Consider the following 20,749-nt stretch of genomic DNA (forward strand, 5'->3'; position numbering starts at 1 on the left):
TTTATAGAAATTTCTACCTGACCGAATTTATTGTACCTGGATTAAAAGTGCTCTAATTAGCCTAAAATTTGGTATGACACTTTGATTCTTTCTAGTACTCAGATATTCACATGTTTAATATCTTGTCGTTTACTCTTTTAAAAATTTTTTTTTTACAAATTTTTGCTAGTAGTTTGAGCGGGAGAAGTAACTGATTATGACCAGGACACTGCAGTGCATGTGGATGCTGCATGGCTGCCGCAAAGGAGACTGGGAGAAAAAAAAGACACCCTTGTTGTGCTAGTTGGTTGCCACTTATAAATGAAAAGTCATGGCTTTGGTACACAGAGTATTAAGCGGTGCTAGAAAAATTGCAATTGTTTTTTCTGTAATTTAAAGACCGAAGTTCAGTTAAATGCCCCTCCTCTTCTACAAATACATTGCACACTGATATTGACAATTTACAATGGTAGTACAATTCCTTGGAATGAAATTGTCAAAGTAGATATTACAGTATAATGACATCACTAATAATGCATCAGATCTTGACACAATACAATGTTTTAACGGTTAACTGGTATCAATGCTGTTGTTGCAGCACAACATGGTTTTCCTGGACCAGCTGCCTCGTGTGCCAATCCTCCACAAGAGGTAGTAACCTGGTGTACCCTCAGAAAAGTCTATCCCCATGTGAAGAATGAGGGGTTCACTTTAGACTAGTTTGTGACAATTGCTTTAATGTGTGTAGCCATAATCGGCTGTTTATAAGAACGCACAATAGGGCAAATTTACTATTGGAGTTCTGACTCTGAGACAGAATTTGAACTGAGACAGAATTCTGGTTCAGATACTATGCACTACAACAATTCTGGAACAAAATAAGGCCTTGTCCACATCTCCATTAGGGTCCATTCACACGTCCTTATGTGTTTTGCGGATCCACAGAACACGGACACCGCAATGTGCGTTCCGTATTTTGCGGACCGCACATTGCCGACACTGTTCTATTTTTTTTTGCGGAACGGATGTGCGGATCCGGAAGTGAAATTCCGCGGATGTGGAAAGCACATTCCGGCCCCATTGAAAATGAATGGGTCCGCAAAATTGCAGAATGGATGCGGACACGTTTTGTGGACATGTGAATGGACCCTTAAGGTGATCCGGATGCCTGATCTGGCACAAATGCTGGCTGTCGGCCGGACAAAAAGCATGCAGCCATTCTTGTCTAGTTGAAACCTGACATTTATGCCAGAAATAGGCCGGATCACTGACAGACCTTATTGCAGTCAATGGGGATCAGACGGTGAAGTAGAGCATTCGTCACTGCCGGATCCTGTGAGGGTTCTCAATGCCAAACAGCCTGCTGGATCTCCTAATGGATATGTGAACAAGGCTTAAGCCATCTAATGAGTAGTATAAACTTAGACTAGACATTCTAAAGGTGCACCAGATTTGTCATCCAGCATAGGCCATTTTGACTAAATTTTGCATTTTCATACCTTCTACTATTTATGAATATTAGAAACCTTCTCTTATTATGAACATTATGACCAAATAGTAATACACAAATGTAGGGCAACTGATTTTTTATTTATTTAACTCACTGGTGCTGCAGTGATAGAACACTGTATGTAAAGCCCTGAAAATATTAAATGATTTGTTTTGGTTAATACAACCAGATTTTTAGATGTTTATTACGCTATCACCTGCTCCCCTCTCTCCCAATAGCTAAGAGCCACATTTGCAGAATAGCTGTACTATTATAACAGCCAACCACCAGCAGTTTGACCTCCTAAGGAAATTACTATGTAATTCTGTCTGATATCTGATTATCTGATATAATTTATGTGAAAGCAATGGTTACCAGAGGTACAAAGGGGAGTCAACAAGCGGGGTCAAAACTAGAAGAGACATGATCAGTTCAGTACAAAGATATTAGTCCAGAGTCGAGGCAAGGTCGGTACCAGAAAAGTGGACTTCAAGCTGCGTGGCCCCCTCAAAAAGATAGCCAGTAAACCTAGTGGAACGGAATACTTTTCATTTGTAAATTTGGGACGAATAAGGGGGTGGTCTTTTGGAGAGATATTATTGTATTCTGTAGCACTGGGGCAGGCATCCTCAAACTGTGGCCCCCCAGCTGTTGTAAAACTACAACTCCCACAATGCCCTGCTTTAGGCTGATACCTGTAGGCTGTTCGGGCATGCTGGGAGTCGTAGTTTTGCAACAGCTGGAGGGTTTCAGTTTGAGGATGCCAGCACTAGGGGATAGTTTAGTAACTAAGTTAGCAGCTATCTGTCTCTGTCCATCTAGCTAAAAGATGGGAAGGAAATCATTGGGAATCAGTTTGGTGGTTTAATGATTTTTCCTTTGCTAATAAGATGTAGCTATCTCCACATTGCAGAATCTATGAATTATTAACTGTCTGCCTTCTTCATAGGAATGTTATGCTGTTTTAAGAAAGAATCTGAATTACAAGAACTTCCATTCTTTGAAGAAGACATTTCAGAAGTGTTTGGAAGTAAGTAAAAACATCAGTCTTAAAGGGTAATACCAGAACACACAAATCGTCTTTTCTTTTTGAATTATATTTTGTTGTGTGCTTCTAAAAAGAATATTCCTTTTACATTTCTCTGTTATGCATAATTGATTTCTACCAATCTGCAAGTAAAAGCTACAAGTTTTTCATAAACGGCTATGGACACCTTTTTGGAGGAATTATGGGGGTAATTTATCAAACTGCTGTAAAGTAGAACTGGCTTACTTGCCCATAGCAACCAATTGATTTTCCAAAGGAGCTGTCAAAAATTAAAGGTGGAATCTGATTGTTTGCTATGGGCAACTAAGCCAATTCTGCTTTACACCGTTTAAATGACCCCATATGATTAGCCTCAAATGAGTGAGTAAAACGCTATGAAAAAAATAAATGACTCTGAAGGTAATCAAAACCTCTGAAACTTTTAACTAACTAGGATAATATACAGTAAAATGTATTACTCTGACAATGCCCCAAACTAAGGCATCTATTAGAGGCATCTTTAACAATAGACCTAAATAACTGCACCTAATATGTGATTCCCCAACATGCCATTAAGGCATTGCAACTAAGGATGAGCGAATCGAATTCGGATGCTTCATCCAAAGTCAATTCGCATAAAACTTTGTTGTAATACTGTACTGAGCGGGAATGTATTGGCTCTGATGAGCCAAAGTTATTACTTTGTGAAATCTCGCGAGACTTCGTGTAATAACTTAGTGAATTAATTATTACTGTAAAAAACATTGATACCGAACTATGGTTTGGTTCCAAGTGGTACCTTGGAATCGGAGCTCCATACAGTATTACAACAACGTTTTATGCTAATCTACTTCGGATGAAGCATCTGAAGTCTATTTGCTCATCCCTAATTGCAGCCAACAGACTCTACGGGGAAGATTTACTAATTCTTTAGTATTTCATAAGCCAAAGACAATTACCTCTCCCAACTGGTTCAGGACCCGACTAGAGGGACGGCCATACTGGACTTAGTATTAACCAATAGACCTGACAGAACAACAGACGTGCAGGTTGGGGGACACCTGGGAAATAGTGACCATAAAGTAATAACCTTCCAATTATCATTCAAAAAAGCGTTTCTACAGGGAGGAACAAAAATACCAAACTTCAAAAAAGCTAAATTTAGCCAACTAAGAGAGGCCATAGGCCAAACTAACTGGGACAAAGTCCTCACAAATACAGACACAAAATGGGATATCTTTAAAAACATCCTAAAAACTCATTGTGAGAGGTACATACCGTATGGTAATAAAAGGTTAAGGAACAAAAAGAAACCAATGTGGATAAATAGAACTGTAAAGAAAGCAATAAATGACAAAAAGAAAGCATTCAAAACACTAAAACAGGAGGGTAGCACGGAAGCACTGAAAAACTATAAGGAAAAAAATAGAACATGTAAAAAACAAATAAAAGCGGCCAAACTAGAGACCGAGAGATTAATTGCCAAAGAGAGTAAAACTAACCCTAAAATGTTCTTCAATTATATAAATGTTAAAAAGTATAAATCTGAAGGTGTTGGCCCTTTAAAGAGTAATGAGGGGGGAGTCGCAGAGAGCGACGAGGAGAAAGCAAAGCTGTTAAATATTTTTTTTCTCCAATGTATTCACTGAGGAAAATAAATTGTCAGATGACATGCAGAATGCAAAAATAAATTCCCCATTAAAAATGTCCTGTCTGACCCAGGAAGAAGTACATCAGCGACTTAAAAAGATTAAAATAGACAAATCGCCAGGACCGGATGACATACACCCCCGTATCCTAAAGGAATTAAGTAATGTCATAGCCAGACCCTTATTTCTGATATTTGCAGACTCTATACTGACAGGGAATGTTCCACAGGATTGGCGCGTGGCATATGTGGTGCCAATATTCAAAAAGGGGCCAAAAACAGAGCCTGGAAACTATAGGCCGGTAAGTTTAACATCTGTTGTGGGTAAACTGTTTGAAGGTTTTCTGAGAGATGCTATATTAGAGCATCTCAACGGAAATAAGCAAATAACGCCATATCAGCATGGCTTCGTGAGGGATCGGTCATGTCAGACTAATTTAATCAGTTTCTATAAGGAGGTAAGTTCTAGACTTGACAGCGGCGAATCAATGGATGTCGTATATCTGGACTTCTCCAAAGCATTTGACACTGTACCACATAAAAGGTTAGTATATAAAATGAGAATGCTCGGACTGGGAGAAAACATCTGTATGTGGGTAAGTAACTGGCTGAGTGATAGAAAACAGAGGGTGGTTATTAACGGTACACACTCAGATTGGGTCAGTGTCACTAGTGGAGTACCTCAGGGGTCAGTATTGGGCCCTATTCTCTTCAATATATTTATTAATGATCTTGTAGAAGGCTTGCATAGTAAAGTATCAATTTTCGCAGATGACACTAAACTGTGTAAAGTAATTTACACTGATGAGGATAGTATACTACTACAGAGGGATCTGGATAGATTGGAGGCTTGGGCAGATAAGTGGCAGATGAGGTTTAACACTGATAAATGTAAAGTTATGCACATGGGAAGGAAAAATGCAAGTCACCCGTACATACTAAATGGTAAAACACTCGGTAACACTGACATGGAAAAGGATCTAGGAATTTTAATAAACAGCAAACTAAGCAGCAAAAACCAGTGTCAGGCAGCTGCTGCCAAGGCCAACAAGATAATGGGTTGCATCAGAAGGGGCATAGATTCCCGTGATATGAACATAGTCCTACCACTTTACAAATCGCTAGTCAGACCACACATGGAGTACTGTGTACAGTTCTGGGCTCCTGTAAACAAGGCAGACATAGCAGAGCTGGAGAGGGTTCAGAGGAGGGCAACTAAAGTAATAACTGGAATGGGGCAACTACAGTACCCTGAAAGATTATCAAAATTAGGGTTATTCACTTTAGAAAAAAGACGACTGAGGGGAGATCTAATTAATATGTATAAATATATCGGGGGTCAGTACAGAGATCTATCCCATCAGCTATTTATCCCCAGGACTGTGACTGTGACGAGGGGACATCCTCTGCATCTGGAGGAAAGAAGGTTTGTACACAAACATAGAAGAGGATTCATTACGGTAAGAGCAGTGAGACTATGGAACTCTCTGCCTGAGGAGGTGGTGATGGTGAGTACAATAAAGGAATTCAAGAGGGGCCTGGACGTATTTCTGGAGCTTAATAATATTACAGGCTATAGCTACTAGAGAGGGGTCGTTGATCCAGGGAGTTATTCTGATTGCCTGATTGGAGTCGGGAAGGAATTTTTTATTCCCCCTAAAGTGGAGAAAATTGGCTTCTACCTCACAGGGTTTTTTGCCTTCCTCTGGATCAACTTGCAGGATAACAGGCCGAACTGGATGGACAAATGTCTTTTTTCAGCCTTATGTACTATGTTACTATGTTACTAGTATTGGTCAAAAGTCCATTGGCATAAGATGCGCAAAATGAATTAAAAGGTACATGCCTAAATAAATTTGGCAGTCCATGTGCCATAAACCCAAATCTTATATGCTGGTTTAGATGAGCTTCAGTTTACGCCAGTTTCTGGTGTAAATTATAGTAAAGCTGTCAGACTGCATTTGGCCTTGTCCCTTTCTTCTATGCCCCACTCAGTTCTGGGCAGAGCAGCATATAATGGACATGTGTCAAAACAGGCATGTACCAAAATTTGGGACTTCTTCTTTTTTTTCTGCCAGAGTTGATTCTTAAATCTCTACCGTTATCCCAATAACTATTTGTGGTGCCTGTTATAGTCATTATGGCAGGCTATAGTCCCCTTGGCCAGTATAATTTATACAAGTTGAATGGGTCCCATTTAGGCTGGATTCACACATGCAGCAATTTTTTATTCAGAATTTTTTTCTGACTAAACCAAGACAAAAAATGTACTGTAAGTTTCCCATGTATAATTATTCATCCTATGTTTCACTGCTGGTTTTTGCTTGAGAATAAAGAAAAAACTGCACTTTCTAGAAATTTGTTCCAGGTCCAACATACAGAACTCTGTCATCAGATTAGATTCTGATCTGAATACATTTGACCCAAATCAAAGTTTCACATTTGCCCTGTAAAGTCTCCTAGGACTGTATCCAACCCACTTTTTAAGATTTTTAGTGGCAAAACAACATTAGTAATGTCAAAGTGACTGCAACATATATGGCTATGGGAAAATGGGTGGTGACAATCAGCCTATTTAATAACACACTGCGCTTTTTTTTAAAATTAAAAATGGTCCCTTTTTGGTGGCGGATGCTTTCTTCTCGGTCTTCTGACCTGTAAAATGGTGGCTGCCATTTTGAACACTTGGTCAAAAATCAATTGCAAAAGTTTTATAAGTTTGCTAGAATCTGATCTGATTTATTCACTAGAACTTACAGGTAGTCAGTGTGTTCTGCATTTGCAGGGAATCTGAAGCTGAGATCAGAATCTGAATACTTAAGAGCACAGTTTAGAGGGAACAGTGATAAAGATATTTAAGGAGTTAATTGGCACAACATTTTGAACCAATTTAAATAGAAAAAGAATAAAATGGTATTCAAAGGTTGGCATTTACTTCAGGAAATCAAGAAATATATTTGATTATAGTGTGAAATGCTTTAATACATATTTCAAACATGAAAAAGGTATTCTGAACTAATTTGTTCTTTTGCTAAATGGAAATGTACATTCAGTCCTTATGAAACATTATGCAGCATTTCTAAACTGAGATTGTTTGCTTCATTGGCGACATAGTAACACAACACGTACTCGATAGCTTTAGGAGACCTTTTAAACTTGTTTCCTCAGAGTATGCAGTAGACTGGAAATTGGCTGAAATTTCAGTGTATTGCTGATTAAGTCATCTAAACCTTTGACCAGTACCCACTGGCAATATAAACATTGCAGATTTCATTCTTTCCATAGAGATTACAACATTTTATTCAAAATGAGAACTTTTCGTTCAAAGAATTGGCTTTTCTGTTTTCTATGTGGTTTTTTTTTTTTTTTAAATATAGAGAAAATCACTTCACTTTGCGATTTTCCATTATTTTTTTTCCACTCACATTCCACATTTCCACTTTTTTGTGGGATAAGTTGTACTTTCTAATAGCAACATTTAGGCCCCTTGCAGACGAGCGTGAGCAGATTAGGATCGGATGCGTGGCGGATGCGTGCCAGTGAAAAATGCGCAATTTCGCAAACAAGTTAATTCAGTTTTGTATGCGATCACGTTCAGTTTTTATTGCGCGGGTCCAATGCAATTTAATGCGTTTTGCACGCACGTGATAAAAAACAAAGTATACAAACAACATCTCTTAGCAACCATCCGTGAAAAACTCATTGCATCCGCACTTGCTTGCGTATGTGATTATCACGCAGCCCCATTCACTTCTTCTTTGGGGCCAGCGTTGCGTGAAAAATGCAGAATATAGAACATGCTGTGATTTTTCATGCAACGCACAAGTGATGCGTGAAAAACAACGCTGATGTACACAGCCCCATTGAAACGAAAGGGTCTGGGTTGAGTGCTGGCGCAATGTGTTCGCATCATGCATTGCACCCGCGCGGAATACTCGCTCGTGTGAAAGGGGCCTTACTGTTGCATGCATTATAGTAGGAAGCTGTAAAAGAATTCCAAATGAGTTGGAATTGAAATAAAAAATGCAATTCTGCCACAGTTTTAGGTTTTTGTTTTTACAGCATTCACTATGTGGTAAAACTGACTCATGCTCTTCATTCTGTGGGTCAGTATGATTTCAGTAATACCACGTTTTTATATAATTTTTTGGGGGTTTTAATGCTGAATTTTATTTTTTTTTTTCATCCCTATGTTCTGACCCCCATAACTTTTTTTTTATTTTTTTATGGTTAGGTCTATGCATATGGTAGAGAGCTCATTTTTTGTGGGTAGTTTTTATTGATACTTTATTGATATTTTATTGATTTTGGAGTGTGTAACTTTTTTATAACTTTTTATTCAATTTTCTTGGGGAGGTGAATCAGCAATGTAATATTTTATTTTGCAGTATGGAATAAATATTTTTATATTTTAATAGTTTGTGCAATTTCAGATGCAGCAATGGGGACAAAGGGTTTATTTGAATGTTAACTTTTTTTTTTTTTTTTAGGCCCTCAGGGCCTAACAATATACAATACTCAGATTGCCATTTCTGTTTATCAATGGTATTTAAGACCTTGCTAAATAGAAATTTCAGTGTATTCCAATGTAGTTCTGCTACCTGCAGGCCTACATTGGATCTGTGAAAAGCCTGAAGTCTCCAGCAGGCTCAGGCCTTTCACAACAAATGAACAGCTTCCCCGATCAGGACATGGAGGAGCTGTTCAAGAGCTGGAAGTGCAGTTCTTCTGGGTTTTCAGTTGTCATGGTTATATTTGAAGACATTTAATCACTCATATGCCATGGTCAATCAGCGTTATTGCTGATCACAGACATTAGTCCTGTGTGTCTGGTGTTTTAAAACGGCAGAAACCTGATGACTATGGCGCCTGCTTCACTAGTGAGTGTGCACCATTTTTAAAGACCAAACTTCCACCATACACGTTCAGCGGAGGTTGTGAAAAGTTTATAAAATAGAAGGCGTATAAGGTAGTGTAGCCATGAACCTAAATATAAGACCCTTAAAACCTATAATTTTTTATATATCAATCTAAAACCTATTGCCCAAACTATGATTGGAAAAAGATGCCAATCAATAACCCTGGTATTACAAAAATAACACATCAATAATGAAACAGACGTAGTATAAAGAGGAGCGGGCCGGGGTCCCGGGGGAGGGTAACACACTGACCCTGGATGACCCTGTTGTAACCCTCAGTCCAGAGAAGAATCCAGATGGTGGAGACTCTCAGTCCTCATTCCTAAACTAGATTACCCTAAAGGTGAATTGAGGGTAATCAACCCCCAAGATCCCGACGCGTTTCCCCCAGCAAAGTGGGTTCCTCAGGGGGTCAGGATATTGGATATAATGATAAACACCTAGATAAATTGCGATAAAGTAAATCATATAAATAACAAATTATACAGTAACCGGATGCCAGTCACCTGATAGGGGATGCGGTTAGCATTGGTGTTCACTCAGGATTCTCTACATCGTTTGGAGGGAGGCCCTGGCGCGCGATTTAAAAGTCAGCGCACCGCTGCCCCTGTATGCCCACAGTATCAGGCATCTGCAGGGGGTGGCACACATCTGAAGTTTGGAGGTCAAGTAAGTCTTTATTACTAAAATGTATGAGTGTTTGGGACACTGTTATTTTGAATGGATTTTATATAGGTACCTCTTTCTTTGCAGGTATCTGGCTGTGAATATCACTCCGGCTGACCTCTAAACAGTGAGACAGATAGTAGTATCAATCATCCTGTCTTTCTATCTCTGCCACCTCACTGTATAATTTGTTATTTATATGATTTACTTTATCGCAATTTATCTATGTGTTTATCATTATGCCTAATATCCTGACCCCCTAAGGAACCCACTTTTATGGGGGAAACGCGTCTGGGACTTGGGGGTTGCTTACCCCCAATATACCTTTAGGGTAATCTAGTTTAGGAATGAGGACAGTGTCCACCATCAGAATTCTTCTCTGGGCTGAGGGGTACAACAGGGTCAGTGTGTTACCCTCCCCCGGGACCCCGGCCCGCTCCTCTTTATACGTCTGTTTCATTATTGATTTGTTATTATTGTAATACCAGGGTTATTGATTGGCATCTTTTTCCAATCCTAGTTTGGGCAATAGGTTTTAGATTGATATATTAAAAATTATAGTTTTAAGGGTCTTATATTTAGGTTCTTGGCTAAATTATTTTGATTAGTAGACTCTATATATCCTATGTAAACATCATATTCTACCTAAATGTATTTATAATGTAGTGTATCTTAAATGGATTCTGTCCTCTACAAAACCCATTTCAAAGTAAACATTTCTCCATGTCTGGTCCTTGAAACCTAACCATACCTTTCTAGTGAAAATCCTGTTTTCTAATCCTGGGAATTGCTTTGTTGTGTTTTTTCTTTTTTTTTTTTTCTTTTTGCAAATAAAAGTTTTCCATGCACCATGGGCAGGGCAGATTCATTTAGTGCACCTGTCCCTGAGATTTGAAAATTGATAGCAATGGTGCATGGGAAACCAGTTGCACCAAATGGAGTGGCCCTGCCTATCGTGTACTGTAAACCTTATTTATATAAAAAGGGCAGACTGGTGCAGTTACATTTCAGTGCACTTTCTCTACATGGGGGTATGCTTAATTGAAGCTGAGTTTTGAGATGAGAAACTCACTTTAAAATGTAAATCTGTTTTTGTAGATGTTTATAGCATCATTTGTCATGGGACATAATTTGTGCATAAATTGTGGATTTTTCATGGCTTTCACCCAATAGTAAATCTGCTTCCGAGTGAGAATATATCTCCATTACATTTTCAAGCACCATACTGAAATTAGATTTGAATTGGACACATTCATGTATTGTCTAACAATTCTGTTTCTGTTATAGTTGAAACTAATTTAAGGTCAAAAAAAAGGAAGAAAAAAACCTCTTTGAAAAGAAAGTGGTACTTTAGAAAGTACAGGTCTCTTAATGGACAGAAAAGTGTGCACTCAACACTGATTACTACTCAAGAAAATATGCACATTGAACTCAAGAACACTGCTAAACAGAATGAAGGTGATCTTAAAATTAGATCTCACCATTCTTTGCCATCAGGAGAAGTGCAGGTATGTGACGTGGAAACCAATCGCAGAATAAAACAGATTCCACAGTTTCATAGTAGCACGTCGGAATTACATGATGATATCCAAACAGATGACGAGATGAAGCCAGAGAGTGATGTACCGTCAGATACAAATCCATCTGTTCATGAAGACAGTCCTGTACTGCATGCTAAAAGCATTGAAAATATACACCAAAACAAAACTGAATTGAACATGAAAAAAGATGAGAATTGTCAACCAAGTGAAGAAGGAGAAAGGCTTAAAACAGAGTGTAAAGTCAATCGGGACCTCTCACCAAAAACTGAAATGCAAGATTCAGCAGAAGAGAAATCCGATGTGCAAATGAGTAATGGTCACCAAATTTCTAGTGAGAAAAAACCCAGACCAAATTACTTTGTTGCTATTCCAGTCACAAATGATGAGGTATGTATTCCTTTGTTCTGCTATTGCCCTTGTCCTATTTCCATATTTCTGAGTTAAGCTCTCGATATTCTGTTAATAAAAATGTGATTGTTAGAAGTTTTCTAAGATTATGTTTGGCCAAAGTGTTGCTAGTCAATCATCCATCATAACCCTTTTACAAACAATCAAACCATCAACATGCAAAACTGAATTAGCTGACCTGGAAGATGGTTTAAAAGAAAAAAGAATAGGCTTGCGAAAAAAAAATGATCATCTGAAATTGGCTGATCCTACCATGCACAAGTAGTAGGCAAAAAAAAAAAAAATGACAACATTCATGTGTGGACAGCTTGAAGAATGGATACAAGTCTTGGCTTTAGCTTTTAGATGGCAGTTCCCAGCACAAAATGGCCTTTTATCACCTTAACGTGCCATGACAAAGCAGCTGGAAAGAGGGCCAAATAAATTTTTGAACAGTGTGTATTGCACAGTGGCTGTATATGTCATGTGAAGGTAACTGTGCGGAATTTCTGTATTGGGACCCTTTAGGCCTAAAATATGTGATATCTTGTAAAACAAAACATGCAATGCAACAGCTCTCTGCAAACCAAATAAAGTACAAAAATGCATAATAATTGCTAATGCTATACTTATAAGTTAGAGATTCTTGGCAAATACATTTTGTACTAAATTATTTAAGCCAGTCTGCCGCACGTCAAGGCGATCTCTGTAAGACGGGTTCCTAACACTAAATTCTACCTGTTATGTGCCATGACGGCTACCATACAATTCAGGGATTGTAGGTTCCACATGCATGCTGGGCCTGCTTTCATTTTTATCATCTTTAGTGCCAAAATGGCATCCATTATATCCAAGGAATGCAGGTACCAACATGCACTCCGAGCCCACTCCCCACCTCTCCTGGTGCCAAATGGCCACCAAAGACTGCAATGAGAGTCCACACTATACCTCTCCTGGTGCCAAATGGCTTCCAGTGAATAAGGGGGAGCAGGCCAAGCTATATACTCACACTAATTAAAAGCAGCCTATGGGGCAGATGAGCTGGTCAGGAGTGCACGACTGAGGTGTCAGCCACACCTCCAGTACAAACTGCAAAGAAAAAGGGGGTCAGTCAGCACATCCCAATGCGCAGGGGCACGTTGCTATGGCTGAGAACAACACTATAAAACAAAACATGCAATGCAACAGCTCTCTGCAAACCAAATAAAGTACAAAAATGCATAATAATTGATAATGCTATACTTATAAATTAGAGATGCTTGGCAAATACATTTTGTACAAAATAGGGTGGACTCTCATTGCATTCTTTGGTCGCCATTTGGCACCAGGAGAGGTGTGAAGTGGGCTCGACATGCATGTTGGTACCTGCATTCCTTGGATATAATGGAGGCCATTTTGGCACCAAAGATGACAAAAATTAAAGCAGGTCCCGCATGCATGTGGAACCTACACTCCCTGAATTGTCATGGCACATAACAGGTAGAATTTAGTATTCGGAACCCGTCTTGCAGAGATCGCCTTGACGTGCTGCAGACGGGCTCAAATAATTTTGTACAAAATGTATTTGCCAAGCATCTCTAATTTATAAGTATAGCATTTGCAATTATTATGCATTTTTGTACTTTATTTGGTTTGCAGAGAGCTGTTGCATTGCATGTTTTGTTTTACAGTGTTGTTTTCAGCCATAGCAAAGTGCCCCTGCTCTTTGGGATGTGCTGACTGACCCCCTTTTTCTTTGCAATGTGATATCTTGGCTTCCACTTATCAAGTAAGTTTCACCTTGATACATTTTGAATACTCTAAAAATCCTCAAAGATCCTATAGTCCGAACTACAGTATATAATACTGTAGTTATTCAGGATGAAAGAAAAAATGAGGATGCCATGTACTTTAACTGTAGATTCTCCTTATGATGTCATTTGTCTCCTGAATTGGTGGGGGTATCTAATATACCTAACATTTACTATTAGGTACTTTAAAGAAGCCCTACCACAACAATTTCTATTCTATGACCTGTTAGAAAGGTACTGTAGTGATGGTAATTACCTTTACTGGTGACTGTAATTGTCAGTTATAGCCTTCTGATCCTCAGATATGTCATGTGACCAATAAGTTGACTCTCCAAATAACACAGCATGTTGTGTGCGTACAGGAAGCCAGTTTCTCTATGTATTCCGGTGGGAGCCTTAATGTTATTCTCATAAGAATGAATAGAGAAGTAGATATGGCCTTGCGGTTCACCCAGCTGTCATTTCGCGGTGAACTTTGCTCGTTTTGCGGTTCGCCGAATGGGTGAACATATGGCGATGTCCGCATGCGCCATATTCTTTTACATTGTGAAGAACTTTGACCCATGACACACCAATCAGGTGGTTCAGGACAGCCAATTGAGATGTTTCAGCACATGGACATAACCCCTACCTTATAAATAAAACCCATCTGGCCGCCATTTTATATTCAGTCTTTTGCCAGTGTAGGGAGAGGTTGCTGTATGGAGCAGGGACAGACTGTTATAGACACCAAACGCTAGCTAATAGGGCCACAAAAGTCCTTGTAAGGACTGGTATAGGTGTGCTATCGATAGGTGTGACTTACTGAGGGGTGTAATATACTTATAATATACTTTCTAACATAGAAAGTATACTATAGTGCATTTGTATTGTGCAGAAGTTATGTGCTGTTCTGCTGCATTACCGCAGCTACACAGAGTGCCAAACGATATTGGAACAAATAATTTCTACTGGTGTGATATACCAATTGCCCCCCCCAAAAAACTGATTGAAGCAGGGGTGTTATATACCAATAATATACTTTCTATATAGTGCATTTGTATTGTGCAGCATTTGTTTTCGGTTTTGCTTCGTTACCTCAGTTACACAGAGTGACAAACACTATTGGAACAAATAATTTCTACTGGTGGGATATAACAATTGCCTCCCAAAAAAGTGATTGAAGCAGGGGTGTTCTATACCAATAATATACTTTCTATATAGTGCATTTAGGTAGTGCAGCATTTGTTTGCGGTTTTTCAGCTACACAGAGTGACAAATGCTATTGGAACAAATAATTTCTACTGGCCCCCCAAAAAAACTGATTGAGGCAGGGGTGTGATATACCTTCTTCCACAAATACTGCTCTTCTATAGGGACTTTTTTCACAGGGTCATTTTGAAAATAACAGGCAGAGGAAGAGGCAGGCCAGAGCCTAAGTGGGAAGTTGCAGAAGGTGCGTGCGATTACGTCAAAGGACGCACCAGACTTGGTTGAGTGGCTCACTCAGCCTTCCGCTTCTACACCCTCCTTATTCTCTCTATTTGCACCCTCTTCACTCTCTGCTGTGTGCACCCCCAAAGACACCACCACCACCTATCCCCTCCACTCGAGTCAGACAAATCATTTTCCCATCAATTCTAAGACCTTGCCGATGCACAGACATTCTTGGCATCGAATCTGGAAAAGGAGGTATCATCGGTCACCACTCAGCAGTCTGACGACAGTACCAAGATCAACCCAAGGAGGGTGGTCCCCCCGCTGTTGCTGCCTACTCCAAGATCTCTAATGTCAGTGGTGGTGAAGGTGACAATGATGACGTGTCGATGGATGTTACGTGGGTGCCCACAAGAGAGGAAGACACAGCAGCAGATAGGGAGGAGAATCAGGCAGAAATTTCAGTGTACAGGAGGCAAAAAGCAGACTGCTAATGTATCTGGAACAAGCCATCCACTATGCATGGTCACATCTGGCGCCCCCAGGACGCCTGAACATGGCTCTGCAGTGTGGGCTTTTTTTAACGTGTCCGCTGCTGACAATAGTGTTGCAATCTGCAGCCTGTGCTGTCAACGCATAAGTCGCGGTAAGCCCAACACTCACCTAGGGACGACCGCCTTAAGAAAGCACCTGGCCTCCAATCACCGAGCCCAGTGGGAGCAACACCGTCAGAACCCACAAAGCCACACTCCCGGCGCTCCACATCCTGCCTCTTCTCCTTCTCCTCACTTCTCCCATTTGTCCTCCACTCCACCTTCCACCGTGCAGTCGTCGCATTCATCTGGCAAAAGGCAGGGTTCCGTGGCCCAAATGTTCAAGCACAAAAAGATGATGATGCCAGATAACCCTCTTGCCCAACGGCTGACTGCTGATTTGTCGGAACTGCTAGCCTGCCAACTACTGCCATATCAACTGGTGAACTCTGAGGCCTTTAGAAAATTTGTGGCCATTGGCAATGGAAGGTCCCCGGAAGTAAATATTTCTCCCAGAAGGGCATCCCGGAGCTATATGGCCACATTCAGTGGCAAGTACATGTATCTCTGGCACACAGGGTCTGTACCAAGATACATCTGACCACAGACACGTGGTCTAGCAAACACTGGCAGGGAAGGTACATAACTTTTATTGCCCACTGAGTGAACCTTCTGACGACATTATCCTGGACAATGAGCAGGAGCCAGGTCACTCCACTGTTTCCAGTTTAGTGCAAATGGGGGCCTTCATGCTCCTGTGTTTTGAAGAGGGACCCCCATATAAAAAGCTTAAAGGGCAAGGACCAGTACTGGGTGGAAACGTACTTAGACCCCAGGTACAAACACAAAATGGCGGACATGTTACCAGCATCACAGAGGGCTGTCAGAATGCAGCACTTCTAGGCCTTGGTTTGAGAAATGCTGCATTCTGCTTTTGCGGGCGCTGGCAGAGGAATTTCCATTCACAGAGAACCAGTTGCAGGTACCAATCCAACAGCGCATGCAGGAAGAGGGCGGTTTGAAGATGTGTTGGTCACTTCGGATATGAGATCATTCTTGCAGTCAACCCATCGACAGCCGCCCTCCGGATACAGCCTCAAGGAACGCCTACACCGATAGGTGTCCGACTACATCGGGTTAATGGCCGATGTGGATGCTCTGAGAAGCGAGGAACCCCTGGACTACTGGGTGTGCAGGCTTGACCTGTGGCCAGAGCTGGCACAATTTGCCATGGAACTCTTGGCTTGCCCCTCGTCCAGTGTCCTGTCCGAAAGGACTTTCAGTGCAGCAGGGGGGATCATGATCTACAGGGAGTGCAGAATTATTAGGCAAGTTGTATTTTTGAGGATTAATTTTATTATTGAACAACAACCATGTTCTCAATGAACCCAAAAAACTCATTAATATCAAAGCTGAATATTTTTGGAAGTAGTTTTTAGTTTGTTTTTAGTTTTAGCTATTTTAGGGGGATATCTGTGTGTGCAGGTGACTATTACTGTGCATAATTATTAGGCAACTTAACAAAAAACAAATATATACCCATTTCAATTTATTTATTTTTACCAGTGAAACCAATATTACATCTCAACATTCACAAATATACATTTCTGACATTCAAAAACAAAACAAAAACAAATCAGTGACCAATATAGCCACCTTTCTTTGCAAGGACACTCAAAAGCCTGCCATCCATGGATTCTGTCAGTGTTTTGATCTGTTCACCATCAACATTGCGTGCAGCAGCAACCACAGCCTCCCAGACACTGTTCAGAGAGGTGTACTGTTTTCCCTCCTTGTAAATCTCACATTTGATGATGGACCACAGGTTCTCAATGGGGTTCAGATCAGGTGAACAAGGAGGCCATGTCATTAGATTTTCTTCTTTTATAGCCTTTCTTGCCAGCCACGCTGTGGAGTACTTGGACGCGTGTGATGGAGCATTGTCCTGCATGAAAATCATGTTTTTCTTGAAGGATGCAGACTTCTTCCTGTACCACTGCTTGAAGAAGGTGTCTTCCAGAAACTGGCAGTAGGACTGGGAGTTGAGCTTGACTCCATCCTCAACCCAAAAAGGCCCCACAAGCTCATCTTTGATGATACCAGCCCAAACCAGTACTCCACCTCCACCTTGCTGGCGTCTGAGTCGGACTGGAGCTCTCTGCCCTTTACCAATCCAGCCACGGGCCCATCCATCTGGCCCATCAAGACTCACTCTTATTTCATCAGTCCATAAAACCTTAGAAAAATCAGTCTTGAGATATTTCTTGGCCCAGTCTTGACGTTTCAGCTTGTGTGTCTTGTTCAGTGGTGGTCGTCTTTCAGCCTTTCTTACCTTGGCCATGTCTGTGAGTATTGCACACCTTGTGCTTTTGGGCACTCCAGTGATGTTGCAGCTCTGAAATATGGCCAAACTGGTGGCAAGTGGCATCTTGGCAGCTGCACGCTTGACTTTTCTCAGTTCATGGGCAGTTATTTTGCGCCTTGGTTTTTCCACACACTTCTTCAGACTACCTCACATTTCTAAAAATGAATGAGGCAAGGATCTCAGAAGAATTCAACACCTGTGACAAGTCAACCACGTTTAATTGAATTTCCTCATGGCAGCCCACAAATAGCCACCACCACCCAGAACAAATAGTGGTCCCTGTCTTAGGTAAATACAGCGGCATAAAGGCCTTTTCTGTCCGGTGAATGCTTTATGTTTTGGGCCTCGGAGGAATTCAACACCTGTGACGACCACGTTTTTTTTTAACTATTATCATTGGGGGTTTTTTCAAGAGGGGGGATTTCGTTTGCCATGTTTTTAATCCAATTTTATATTTTTAGTTCTTTTAAACATATGTATTAGACCTGTATTTGTACTGGACTTCAGTAAAATTGATATCCATTGACCGTCTAATAGACCTCCAGCCACATAATCACTTGATCTTTTTTCTCTGGTGAATGCATAATTTTTGGTGCCTTTAGTCCACTGGCCTGCTGTAAAATTGATATCCAATGACCGTGTAATCTACCTCCAGCCACATACTTACTTGCTCTTTTCTGTACGCTGAATGCATAATTTTTGGGGCCTGTAGTCCGGTGGCCTGTAGTAAAATTTTTATCCATTGACCGCATAATGCACCTCGAGCCACATAATCAGCATTTCTTTAGTGTCAGGTGAATGGCAAATTTTTAAGGCCCATACTCCCGTGGCCTAAAAAATCTTTTTTCTAGGCTCCGACAAGGCACATTTTTTTGAGAATTTCCCTTTTAAGACGCATAAAAATGTCCCCTGATTAAGACCCATATTTTTTGTTTATATTTTGTCATTGATCCCCCTCTAGTATGTCACTGTCCATGTTGTGGGACTATTTGTGTACTTCTACTAAGTATTTGGTGGCTGCAAATATGAGCTGAAGGTTTTTCAGGTCCGCCTGCCATTAAAGTGAATGGGGCCCACTTTGACCTTGTGGTTCGCAAACATTTGATCACGTTCGCGAACTGTCCCGGCCGATGTTCGTCCGTCACTATAGAGAAGTAACTGACTTCCTGTCCTGTGTCAGTTGGAGATCAGAATGCTGGTCACATGACACAGCTATGGTTCAGAAGGGAGGTTATAACTCACAAATACAGTCACCAGTAAGAAGATTACCTTCACTACAATTTGTCATGTACCTTTCTAACAGGTCAGAGAATTCACATTTTTTGTGGGAGTGCTTTAAAGTGCTACTAAAGAATCTGTCATGTTCAAAGGAAAACCTTTTTAAAATGGCATATTTTTGTTTTTTTCTCCACTTGGCGACATTGTAATTGACCCATAAACCTTATGTTATGTAATCGTCACAGTGTTGCATTGTAAGGCAAATCACTTCTGATATGTATCGATTATCCCTAACATTAAAACTACCTATTTAACATGACGTAGGTCCCTTTTTGTGCTTGCAATAGAGCTTTGATCTGTTTAGGTATAGACATACACAAAACCTTTTGAAGGTGCCCTGTGGAATGTGGCTTCAAGGTTCTTTCAATCCTATAAATTGCAAGGTGGATCCTCTGTGAATCAGATTTGTTTTTCCAGCACTTCCCACAGATGTTCAATTGGATTGAGATCTGGGGAATTTGGAAGCCAAATCAACATCTTGAACTCTTTCATTTTTTTCAAACTATTCATAAATGGGGAAGAGCAGACCCGTGGACGTTAGGTGTTCGGCCGAACTTTGGGTAAAAGTTAGGTGTCGAGACCCGAACTCGAACCCAAACCCCATTGAAGTCAATGGGGACCTGAACTTTGGTGCACTAAATTAGCTGTAAAATAGTCGTAGTAAGGGCTTGAGGGCTTCAAAAGGAAGCAAAATGGGGGTAGGAGCAGGACAGTTGTCCTGGAAACAAATGTGGATAGGGAAATGACTTAAAATAACATATAATCATGCTTGCTTCGGCAGCACATATACTAAAATTGGAACGATACAGAGAAGATTAGCATAGCCCCTGCGCAAGGATGATACACAAAATCATGAAGCGTTCCATATAAAAAAAAAAATAATAATAAATTTAATTATATATATATATATATATATATATATATATATATATATATAGAATAAAGAAAGACACCGCAGCACATCCGTTTGGTGAAAAAAGTGGGACCCTTTATTCACCTGTGAGACGTTTCGGTCCGCTTACTGGGACCATTCTCAAGCAATGGAATGGTCCCAGTAAGCGGACCGAAACGTCGCACAGGTGAATAAAGGGTCCCACTTTTTTCACCAAACGGATGTGCTGCGGTGTCTTTCTTTATTCTATCTTGTACACCTTGGTAAGGTGTTTATCGCCGCTGGCACCCACACCCGACCACCAGGAGTGCTGCCCTGATTTCTTTTCCTATATATATATATATATATATATATATATATATATATATATATATATATATATATAAAATCAAAGATATATGGTGGTGGCTAAAATACAAATTTGGGCAGCGCGCCTGCCTAGAACCTAAACCGGCTGGTGTGTGCCTGGAGCCAGGTACGAGAGCAGCCTAAAAGGGAATCAACATAGTTAAGGTACAAGACTTTATTACCTTATAATACCAATGACCGAAACGCCTGCGAAATCTCCACCTGTGGGTTAGGTATGTATCTGGTGAAGCAAGACGAACGCCACCTTCCCATCTTTCGGATGACATGGGCGGGGACCCCATGCCGGGAAGCCGCGGAAGCCGCTCCAATGCGGAAGGAATGGCCGGATATAGCGCCGGGGTCAAACCCCAAGCCAGCAGCAACCGTGCGGATGTGGCTGATGAACTGTGCCGCGGTGAGAGCGCCATCGAGATGTGGTAGTAGAGGGCTGTGAGGTGGAGCATCCTGGAG

General features: G+C 40.7%; 1 non-coding gene across 1 annotated transcript; it reads left to right on the forward strand.

The window, feature by feature from the left end:
• Positions 1-19,803: 19,803 nt before the first annotated feature.
• Positions 19,804-19,910, forward strand: LOC121002965. The gene has a single exon (XR_005779366.1). It is a non-coding gene; the product is annotated as a U6 spliceosomal RNA (small nuclear RNA).
• The last annotated feature ends 839 nt before the right edge of the window (positions 19,911-20,749 follow it).

Source organism: Bufo bufo, chromosome 5 (assembly GCF_905171765.1).
Source record: "Bufo bufo chromosome 5, aBufBuf1.1, whole genome shotgun sequence".
NCBI classification, from domain to species: domain Eukaryota; kingdom Metazoa; phylum Chordata; class Amphibia; order Anura; family Bufonidae; genus Bufo; species Bufo bufo.